We start from the raw sequence: 10,927 nt of genomic DNA, 5'->3' as shown, positions 1-10,927 counted from the left end.
AGATAAATGCTGGGACTGTGGTTTTGAGTGATATATGCTGTGTTATCAATTATTCATGCTGAATGGTGTTAAATGTTTCCATTGATATTTGTCCAGCCCATTTTTGGATTTGCTTTCTTTGTGCTGTGCCTTTGGGGCACACCAACTAGAGGGGGCGGGGGGGGGGTAGTCCAGTCTGACATACTTGGACTGGACAGAATAACTGTTTATGGGGAAAATGTGTCAGCAAGAAGACGTCTGCGTTACAGCATGATCTTCACCACCAATGTGATGAACGGAACGCTGATATCATACTGTTACACGCCTCGGAATGGGTGGACACATGCTTCCCATAAAATATCTGTGTGAGAGAACAAACGGGGTCTCTCAGATACCAGTTGCGTTGTGTTATGAGAACCCAGTACTGAATCTGTAAACATTTCTCTGCCTTTTAGATTAAACATGGTAAAATATAGTTACAGTTTGAAGAGTCTTTTTATTACTACAGAAGTCTACAATAGAAACACCACATTACCAGATAAAAGAACCAGGGGAGACCGTGAACAGCAAAATAGTTTAACAATCTCAAACAAAAAACTGTCGGCATAACGGCAAATTTTGTTACCATGGTGAATTTTTTTAGAGACAGATAATGGCTTAGGATGTACGCAAATAACATACAACCAGACCCGGCGGGCATTGGGGGGGCCGTGCCCGCCCACTGAGCCAGCTGTGCCCGCCCTGGACTGGAAGCTGTCTTTTTAGTTTTTTTAACCTCGGAGTGGCCATCGTTGTATTAGTATTATCTTTGATGTGTCAATCATACAGTTCAACCAATCAAATCAACAACTGAAGGCAACATGCTAGCAAATTACAGCTGGAGAGGGGCGGGTCTCTGAGTCATACCTTCATAGCCTTCAGAGACGCTGCGTCTCAGCTGTGGTCACCTGTCGGTGTCGGTAGGGATGGATATTCGGTCTGATTACCAAACAATTACAAGAAGACACAATGAAGCAAAGGAGAGCGAGCTGGAAGCAGCGCTATTAGTTTCTGTTTGAAACGTCAGCTTTAAAGTGAACAGTGGAGTAAACATTCACGCTAGGAGGGTTAGCTAGACAGCTAGGAGAACCAGGAGCAGAAACAAACAGGAAAACTGCTGAAATGAAGAACTCTGCTTGTTCTGATCCTTGAGCTCATAGCTGCTGTAATTACAGAACCTCTTCTAGTCTGAATTTTTACTTCAGTCAGTGTTCAGCCTCACACCAGCGCTCATGTTTATCAGTGTGTAGCCTATGCTGGACTTTTGAGTCAAGACACAACACTATGTACAGGTTGCCGTATCTTACTGTTAGTTTCCAGTAACCCAAACCAGCATAAAACCTGCCCAGCTTAAAAGAGAAAAACAAGCCCAAATCTCAAACTCTCTCATGTTAAAAGCACAGAAAAATTAAACACATCAGAACATGCCATTAGCACACAACTGCGCTGAAGCAAAGAAAAGAAATCACACACACGGGCTCCGCAACCAAATAACACACAAGATCACTTTAACAATCATGATATATCAACCGGGGAAAACTTTTATCAAACATTTCTCTTTCTCACAGCCATGAAATATTTTTAAGTTGATCAGTAGAACTCAACCCCTCCTGGGGCGTTTGATCAAGTGTTTGGTCAATGCAATCATTATTCTTTTCTTGTTTTATTTTAACAATCATTTTTATTCATTATAACTATTATTCATTGATGATGTCAGTTTCTACAGATTTGACTCATTTAAAAAATAAATTGACCAGTAAAATTAGTTCAAGGAGATGGCATTTTATTAAAATGAGTTTAGTTTTCTGCCAGACATAGACAACTATTTTGATATATTTTGTTGGTAATTCTTTCTAAAAGTCCAACAAATGTGAAAAGCTTCCTAAATTTTTACATCCTGGCCATTAGCCATTTTTGTTCCAGCTCAAAGTGTTCAAAGGATGCCTAATTGGTTGAAAACCTGCCTAATTTGGCAACACTGACTACAGTATTGCTTTTTGTTTGTTCGTTTTTTTAGATTTTGGGATTTTATTGAGAATTTCTTTCTCAGCACTGTAGCAGTAGTCACAGAGCCACTGTTCAGCCTGAAGCATATAAAATGTTTTTGAAAAAGTGTGCCCCCCTAAAAAAATGGAATGCTACCACTGTAATTTGTTTCTGCAGCCGGCTCTGCATACAACACACGTCATCTCAAGGCTCTTTATAAAGTCAGACTCCATCAGATCCTCCAGGTTGGTGAGAAAGTTTCCTCTCTAAGGAAACCCAGCAGGTTGCATCAAGTCTCTCCAAGCAGCATTCACTCCTCCTGAAAGAGCGTAGAGCCACAGTGGACAGTCGTCTGCATTGTTGATGGCTTTGCAGCAATCCCTCATACTGAGCATGCATGAAGCAACAGTGGAGAGGAAAACTCCCCTTTAACAGGGAGGAGAATCTCCAGCATAACCAGACTTAGGTCTGCAGTGAACCGGGATTCACTGAAATATTCTGATGATTATGATCAACCATTTTATTTTACCCTTTGGTTTCTTTTGTGTGTACATAGTTCGTTAGATTCTTTTTATCTTGATTTTGCTTAGTAGTTTTAGTTAAGTTTGACAAGCCTAGTAGAGAGGATTTGTTGATTAAAATATAGTATTAATTCAGATAAACAGCATTCTATAGCGATGTTCATTTTATTTGTATTTTTACAAAAACCAAAACGTAAACCTGGGGTGGAAGAGAGAGAGAGAGAGAGAGAATGCAGAATGTACCTAAACAAACATGCAAAACTGTGTAAACCATGACAATTTTCCTGAAATCAGTTGTTGGGCTGATAGTCACCGGACAATACCTAACAGGCAGAGAGTTATTAATTAAACATTAAATGAACAACAGTGTGTAATAGACCAATTCACGCGTGACGGATGTAGTGCTACATCCGGGTCACAGTGGTATGCAAAAACAGTACTGTTTTCGCCTACCACCGCGACAAAACGGGTGAATTCAAGTGTACTGTTATTTAATTTTGGAATCTAAACAATGCCTACGACTTGTTGTGCTCCCGGTTACACACAGAGGCATTCCAAATCATCGGTTGTACATTTATTTTGTTTACCGAAGGACGAAGAAAGAAATGGATAATTTCAATGAAAAGGACCCAGGCAGACAATCTCAATGGACTGGGGGAGCCATCATACCACCACAGAATTTGCAGTCTACACTTCATCTCTGGTAAATACAACTTAATTTTGCACTGATCATTGTTCTACTTAAATAATTATATAAATAAAACATTAGGATATATACTTAAGTCAAGACGTAAACGTTTGTTTCATTATAATATATGTACACGTACAATGTATGCAAACCCTCTGGCATGAGTCTGTGAAAAGGATTAATAAGACAAAAACACCAAAATAATCCTTAGTGAACAATGTTTTTTTTAACCTACCGGTGGCGGGTCTTCCTTTTTGCTGAGGCGCTGTCTGTGTCCGACTCCGCTTCCGTATGTTACACAAACATGTCTGAACATCCATCCATCCATCCATCCATCCATTTTCTGACCCGCTTAATCCCTCATGGGGTCGCGGGGGTTGCTGGTGTCTATGTCCCGATATAAAATAATTGTAGCCGTCCAGTGGTTTCAGGGCTTCCATGCTCTATCGTGTGTACTGGCCTGCCGTGTTTATAAGGCAGCTGTATATGTCGCCGTACGGAACACTTGCCCAGCATTTCACAGACTCGCTCCGTCCCTTCAGGCTTTTGCTGTATAAATCTGGCAATCGGATACCATCAACCATCAACTTAGTCTTATAACGATCTTGTGATATGTTATCTAAAGAACAAAAATACGTTGAGAACTCGTCAGTTTCTTTGTTTGTGTTCGCCTTTGGCTACCAGTCAGGCAAGCATGCGCGAAAACCCCGGATCAAAACAATAACAATGAACTGGTCTATAGCACAACGTAGCCCTTAAAGTTGAGTCCCGCTTGACTCCATTTCGGGCGCCATCTGGTGGTGGAGACCATTCAGCGTATTCACAAACAGCAATGCATCAGCTATGGCCAGCTTTTTTTCTGGAATTACCTTCTCCAAAACACAATATTTTCATGAGATTTAGCAACTTCACATCCTATCATTAAATGGAGCATTTATCTATTGGTCCCGATCTTAACTATGCACAATTTTTACTACAACAGATCACATAAAACAATTTTAAAAATAGGTTTATATGTTGTTGTTGTTTTTTTTAAACTAATAACAGTATAAAGCTGTAAAACTGTAAAATAAAAATCAAAAATCTTTTGATTTCAATCAATTCATGCATCACTCTAATTAAACATCATTGAAACAAAATGCACAGAACACATTAATTTTCATTGTCTGAAAGCACAATAATGTTCGTTTGGATGGTGTTAGTTTTCCCCACATTTCTTCTTCTTCAGGAAGTAGATACCAGCACCTGAAATAAATGTCAAAGAAGAGTTCATTTTTGATGAAAAGTGTGACATCCAGTAGATATCAGAATAAAGATATTTATTCAATCCTCAGTGTTACCTTTTTATGATAAACGTGACAACAAAGACCACATTTCAAATACTGGCAGTAAACTTAAGTTTTTCAAAATCTTGTTCCATAACAGGGAAGAAGCTCCTTTAGAAGAGAAACTATTGATTAAGTAAATGCTTATTTCCTTAAAGCTATAGTTGGCAGAAACACTTTTACTGGGTGGTTTGGTCCTTCCAGGCTGAAAGTAGTCAATACATCATGTATTCATAAAAAGGAGGTAAATAAAATAGATCTCTGTAAAAGCTGTAGGCCTGTAAAAGCTCTGACTAATCCCTACCGTTCGGTCCGAATAGCAGGGATTGGTCAGAGTTTTGTTCCTGCCCTCACCCCCCTCTGTCCCTCAGGTTCTGGGGGTTTCACCTTATCTACTGGTTGTCCCACATGCCATCAATCTGACACGCTCACCTAAAGCCACTGTACTCGTTCCTTGTTAGTTTCTGCTTGCTGGCTGTGCACTTCTAGTTTTTATTTATCCAGTTAGCCTAGCAGCTAGCTTGGCGGTTAGCTTAGCAGTTAACAGCTCATTGTAGCTCCACAGTGCCTCTTCCTTTGTCTGCTGGTAATATGGTGATGCTTTGGTCCTGCATAGCCAGGAATCCAGAGTCAAACCTCTCAGGATTTTCATTTAACAGATAAATAATAGATAAAACAGTAATCAATAATAAGTCTTTTGAAGCCTTTGGAAAAAAATATTTTTATTTTAATCAATTTATGCAGAATTGAGGCACATCTTCTTCTTCAGCTGAAAGTGTAATCTAAACAGCCCTTACTAAACATCATTGAAACAAATACGTAGAACACATTAAATTTCATTGTCTAAAAGCACAAGTAAATGTTTTCAACAACTTCACAATATGACCTTTTTAATTTAGAACTAGTCAAAAAATTATAGATACATATACATAAATGGTATGAGATAAATGGTTGGCAAAGCAAGACTTTTAACAATGTTTAAATGTGTTTTGTACCCATTAAAAAAGTATTTACTTTTACCTACGGACATGTTTTTGTTGTAAACTATAAAATAATCATATCATTCAGCAAGAAGTCACGTTGTAGTTGGTGTCAAGATTGTGAAAAAGATGTATTTGTGGTACAAAACATTAGTTGTGAATCAGCCCTTAGTCTTTACTGGAGAACTTACTATCACTCAATGCTAAACAGTTTGTTAGGCTGTTTGGGAATATCCGTAACATTTTTAGTTACATCATAAATTGCCACATTTTCCAGTTGTTCTCCTTCATTTTCTTTTCATTGATCAAAGTCAGCTAGAAACCTGACCCCAATGGTCAAATTATCAGAGGAGTTTAGACTACACAGTTTTGTGGTCATGGCACGTTCAAAGTATCAAACATTTTTTTTAAATAATCACTTGTTAAAATAATCAGGTTTTACAGTTTAAGAATTTAACCATATAATATATTTTAATCCATATCCTTTTGATTTTACTGAAGCTTGAAGTGTTCGTTTGGATGGTGTTAGCCTCAGATTTTTTTAGTGTACTTCAGCAGACCGTAGATACCACCACCTGAAATAAATGTCAAAGAAGAGTTGATCTTTGATGAAAAGTGTGACATAGATATCAGAATAAAGATGTTTATTTATTTAATCCTCAGTGTTACCTTTTTATGATAAACATGACAACAAAGACCACATTTTGAATACTGGCAGTAAACTACATTTTTTTCAAAATCTTGTTCCATAACAGGGAAGAAGCTCCTTTAGAAGTGAAACTAATAATTAAGTAAATGCTTATTTTCTTAAAGCTATAGTGGCCAATCCTGGTCAGAAACACTTATACTGGGTGAAATTGTCCTTCCATGCTAAAAATAGTCAATACATTATGTATTCAGAAAAAGGAGGTAAAACAAAAAATAGATCTCTGTAAAAGCTGCAGGCCTGTAAAAGCTCTGACCAATCCCTACCGTTCGGTCCGAATAGCAGGGATTGGTCAGAGTTTTGTTCCTGCCCTCACCCCCCTCTGTCCCTCAGGTTCTGGGTTTATCACCTTATCTACTGGTTGTCCCACATGCCATCATTCTGACACGCTCACCTAAAGCCACTGTACTCGTTCCTTGTTAGTTTCTGCTTGCTGGCTGTGCACTTATAGTTTTTATGTATCCAGTTAGCCTAGCAGCTAGCTTAGCAGTTAGCTTAGCGGTTATAGCAGTTAGCCGTTCATTGTAGCTCCGCTACTCTCACCGTAGACTTTGAACATGGCTGAGAGTCACAAGAAGCGAAATGCATTCATGTTTATGAGAAGAAGAGGAAGGCCTCAGTAGAAAGAAATAAGACCTGAGAGGATTTAGGAGTTCTTTTTCACACAATCCCCCTGAGGAGCGGAAGAGCAGGTAAGATGGTCTAACGCAGTTATTCAAAAAGGGACTTGGGGAAACTTACGGTAAAATCACCGACTCCATTTAACTGGGCCCCAGTTGCCAGAACAAAAGCCAGTAGAGTTCGCTTGTTGCTCAGTGAGCAAAGAGTCAGCAAAACAAGTTAATAGCTCCCTGTAGCTTCCTTCATTAAACTGTAAAAATATCAAATCCTTCAGTGAGAAGTTGTGCTTTGTCACTAATGTAGTTGGTGCTAAGGTTGTGATCAGCTCAAGTTATGGTGAGAAAAAGATGTATTTGTTGCACTAAACATCAGTTGCAAATTAGTCCTTAGTCTTTACTGGAGAAGTTACTATCCCTGAATGCTAAACGGCTTGTTGGGCCGTTTGGGAATATGCTAACAGAGCCATTTGTCGTAGTGAGATCATAAAGTGTCACATTTTCCAGTTATTCTCTTTCATTTTCTTTTCTTTGATCAACGTCAGCAAGAAACCTGACCCCAAACTATATCAGGTTATCAGAGTTTAGATTACAGAGTTTTATGGTCATGGCAGCAACACATTTCCTGATAGTAATTGGATCGTATTATTGTTAAATCCAATTTAATAGATGCAAATTCTCAATTTCTGCAGTTATCCTCAGTTTGTATGCACTAGGCAGTCATAAGACTTCTTTGAAACTCTTAGTGGCCTGTTTTTCTAAATGTAGCTATTCTCTGGCTTCTGTCAGTCTTCATTGTGAGTGTTGCTTTCATTGTCTGTTTTCCCCTGTGATGGACTGGTGACCTGTCTTGACTTTACCTCTAGCCAACTGGATAAACGGATGGACAAAGTTGCCTTAATATCACTCCTGCTTCAACATCAAGGGGCCAATATGTTTCATGTTCAAAGATAATAGGTGACACTGAGGACAGGAAAGCTGTGGTTGTGTTATATTTTTATAAATTTGTGATACTCACCCAATAAGCCGACCCCAGCAATCGTGCCTATTGTGATGCCTGCTATCGCTCCTCCTGACAGTCCTCCCGATGAAGGTTCCTCAGTAGGTCCTGTTCCATTGGTGGCTGCTGAAGTGGGTGTACCAGTGGTTGTAGTGGATGTAGTAGATGTGGTTGTAGTGGGTGTAGTAGATGTGGTTGTAGTGGGTGTAGTAGATGCGGTTGTAGTGGGTGTAGTGGATGTGGTTGTAGTGGGTGTAGTGGTTGTGGTTGTAATGGGTGTAGTGGATCTGGCTGTAGTGGGTGTAGCAGATGAGGTGGTGGGAGGTGAAGTTGGACGTGGTGTTGTGTCCGCTTGGCACAGGATTACTGTAACAGTTAAAGCAAAAGAGAAAAGGATTAAACCAGAGTGATGAAAACACTCTCACTAATACGTTTGTTAATATTTTAATGACGTGGTATAAATTATAAAAGCAATGTGGCCACAACTTTCTGTCCAGCAGCTCATGGACAAAATGGAAAGACTCCAGTAGTCATGTTAGTTTTAGATTATGTTTCCATCTTTGCATGATCAGCAGTCTTTTTCCTGACCATCAGAAATTAAAAACGTCAGGTTTTAAAATATCTTTTCGGATTCAGTGTAACAAAAATTTAAACAGCTTGGTGGATCCCTGCAGACTGCCACCGTTGTAATACTTCTGTGCCACAATTCGTTTTATGGCCACATCGTCTTCCTATAAAATCATCCTGTTCCTCAAAGTTTTAAACAATGATCAACCAGGTCATCTGAGAGATTCACGTTACTGCTGGCAAAAAGAAGCATAACTGATTTTTTTATCTGTGGCTGAAGGTTTTGAAACATTTTGACATTTTAATAATTATTTTATAAAAAGAAATTATCATAACACATTATTATTTAATTGTTTCCTTTCAGTTTCCGCCTTTTCAGGCATTGTTTGGGGAACGAAAAAGGTTAATATTTCAAAGCTTCCAAGTTCTTAAATTACATAATTTAAGGAATTTGAATTTAAGAACTTAAGTAAAAATATTTTCTGTCTTTTTTACCTGTACCCAGGAGGCAGAGTGCAGCGACAAACAGATTAGCTCTCATTGTGTTGAAGAAACCAAGCAACAGAACCAGGAATTTCTGGGTTTAGTCTTGATCTTCTGTCCTGTTGGAGACACCTAAGCATAAATAAAAGGAACAAGTTCATTTGGAAACAGCATTTTTCACCTTAGGATTGACTGGGAATGCTTCAGCTTCTGTGATAAAGCACATTCATTTTTGAAAATTAAATAAAGGTAAATTCCCATCCTATGGTACATTAGCAGACCTCAAAATCTATAATAACTATTAGGAGAAAAAGCTGAAAATGTAGAAACTGATTATAAAAAATTTGTTAAATTTAGAGAGGAGAGGAGCGATACTCACCTGAGATGTTGTGAACGTGTCTGTCAAGGTGGCAGATGTTACCTTGTAATATCCTTTTTTATCGCCCTCCCATAAAGGCGTGACGTTATAAAATGTCATCTCGTTAGAACAATGAAAGCATGGAACCTAATAACCATTTTTAGAACATGAGATACTAATGTTAGCTTTTTACCTTCTTGTTCCTAATGTTTATTGATCAAATGTTATGAATGTAATAACATCTATATCAGAATAAAACAGCAAGTATGTTGGTTTCATTTTCTCATATAACCTCCTTTCCATTGTTCAGTCTCTTGAACAGATCAAAGTGTTAATTGATGATGACCTTTGTCCCATGAGGTAAGTGACGGGGCAGCCTTTATGATTTCCTCTTTCTATTCTGAGTTTACGTCTCAAAACCAAACTTTGTTAAATGCTATGTTGTTACTGTTTAATCTATGATTGAAAACAGCACAGGACTGTCTCAGAAAATTAGAATATTGTGATAAAGTTCTTTATTTTCTGTAATGCAATTAAAAAACATGAAATGTCATACATTCCGGATTCATTACAAATCAACTGAAATATCGCAAGCCTTTTATTGTTTTAACATCGCTGATTATGGCGTACAGCTGAAGAAAACTCAAAAATCCTATCTCAAAATATTAGAATATTTCCTCAGACCAAGTAAAAAAAAAATTATAACAGCAAAACAAAATCAAACATTTGAAAATGTCCATTAATGCACTCAGTACTTGGTTGAGAATCCTTTTGCACAGATTACTGCATCAATGCGGCGTGGCATGGAGGCAATCAGCCTGTGGCATTGCTGAGGTGTTATGGATGCCCAGGATGCTTCAATAGCGGCCTTTAGCTCATTTGCATTGTTGGCTCTGGTGTCTTTCAACTTCTTCTTCACAATACCCCACAAATTCTCTATGGGGTTCAGGTCAGGGGAATTGGCAGGCCAATCAAGGACAGTAATGCCATGGTCAGTACACCAGTTACTGGTGGTTTTGGCACTGTGGGCAGGTGCCAGATCTTGGTTGTGCAGCGTTTCCTGCCACATTTCCCCCTTCCAACACACTTTTTGTGAATGTGCTTTGAAACTGCACTCTGTGAACAGCCTGCTCTTTGAGAAATTTCTTTTTGTGTCTTACCCTCCTGATGGAGGGTGTCAATTATGGTCTTCTGGACAGCAGTCAGATCAGCAGTCTTCCCCATACTTGTGATTTAGTTTTCTGAACCAAGCTGAGTGTTTTTCAAGGCTCAGGAAACCCTGCAGTGTTTCGAGTTAATTAGACGATTCAAGTGATTTGTTGAATAGCCTACTAGTATACTTCTTCACGATATTCTAATTTTCTGAGACAGTCCTGTACATGTACATCTAAAAGAAAAAATGGACATTGCCTTGAAGAGCAATTTTCATTTCAAAAAGTGAACCTGTGATCTTATGGAGACTTATTACATAAAGAATTAAATATTTCAAGCAAACTTTTCTTGTAATTTTAATGGTTATGGCTTTCAGGTAAAGAAAAGTTGTTATTCAAGAAGGGGGAATTAAAAGTTTGCCTGTACTGACATCAAATGGCACAGAAGGTGCACCAGCAGGAAAATAACAACTTCACAAGGAGTAGACCGAGGCTGGAGTTGAGGTATCAAGAGCGACCACACACAG

The 10,927-nt window shown here is 38.5% G+C and overlaps 1 long non-coding RNA gene across 1 annotated transcript; it reads right to left on the bottom strand.

Annotated features, from left to right (window-relative positions):
- Nucleotides 1–8,168: 8,168 nt before the first annotated feature.
- On the bottom strand, nucleotides 8,169–9,299 carry LOC118564445. The gene is made up of 3 exons (XR_004931852.1): nucleotides 9,271–9,299; nucleotides 8,904–9,023; nucleotides 8,169–8,207 (listed from the first exon to the last, which is right to left on the bottom strand). It is a non-coding gene; the product is annotated as an uncharacterized LOC118564445 (long non-coding RNA).
- Nucleotides 9,300–10,927: the final 1,628 nt, after the last annotated feature.

Source organism: Fundulus heteroclitus, chromosome 11 (genome assembly GCF_011125445.2).
Source record: "Fundulus heteroclitus isolate FHET01 chromosome 11, MU-UCD_Fhet_4.1, whole genome shotgun sequence".
NCBI classification, from domain to species: domain Eukaryota; kingdom Metazoa; phylum Chordata; class Actinopteri; order Cyprinodontiformes; family Fundulidae; genus Fundulus; species Fundulus heteroclitus.
Note: the sequence above shows the minus strand (reverse complement) of the source record. Positions and strands in the feature narration are given on the sequence as shown.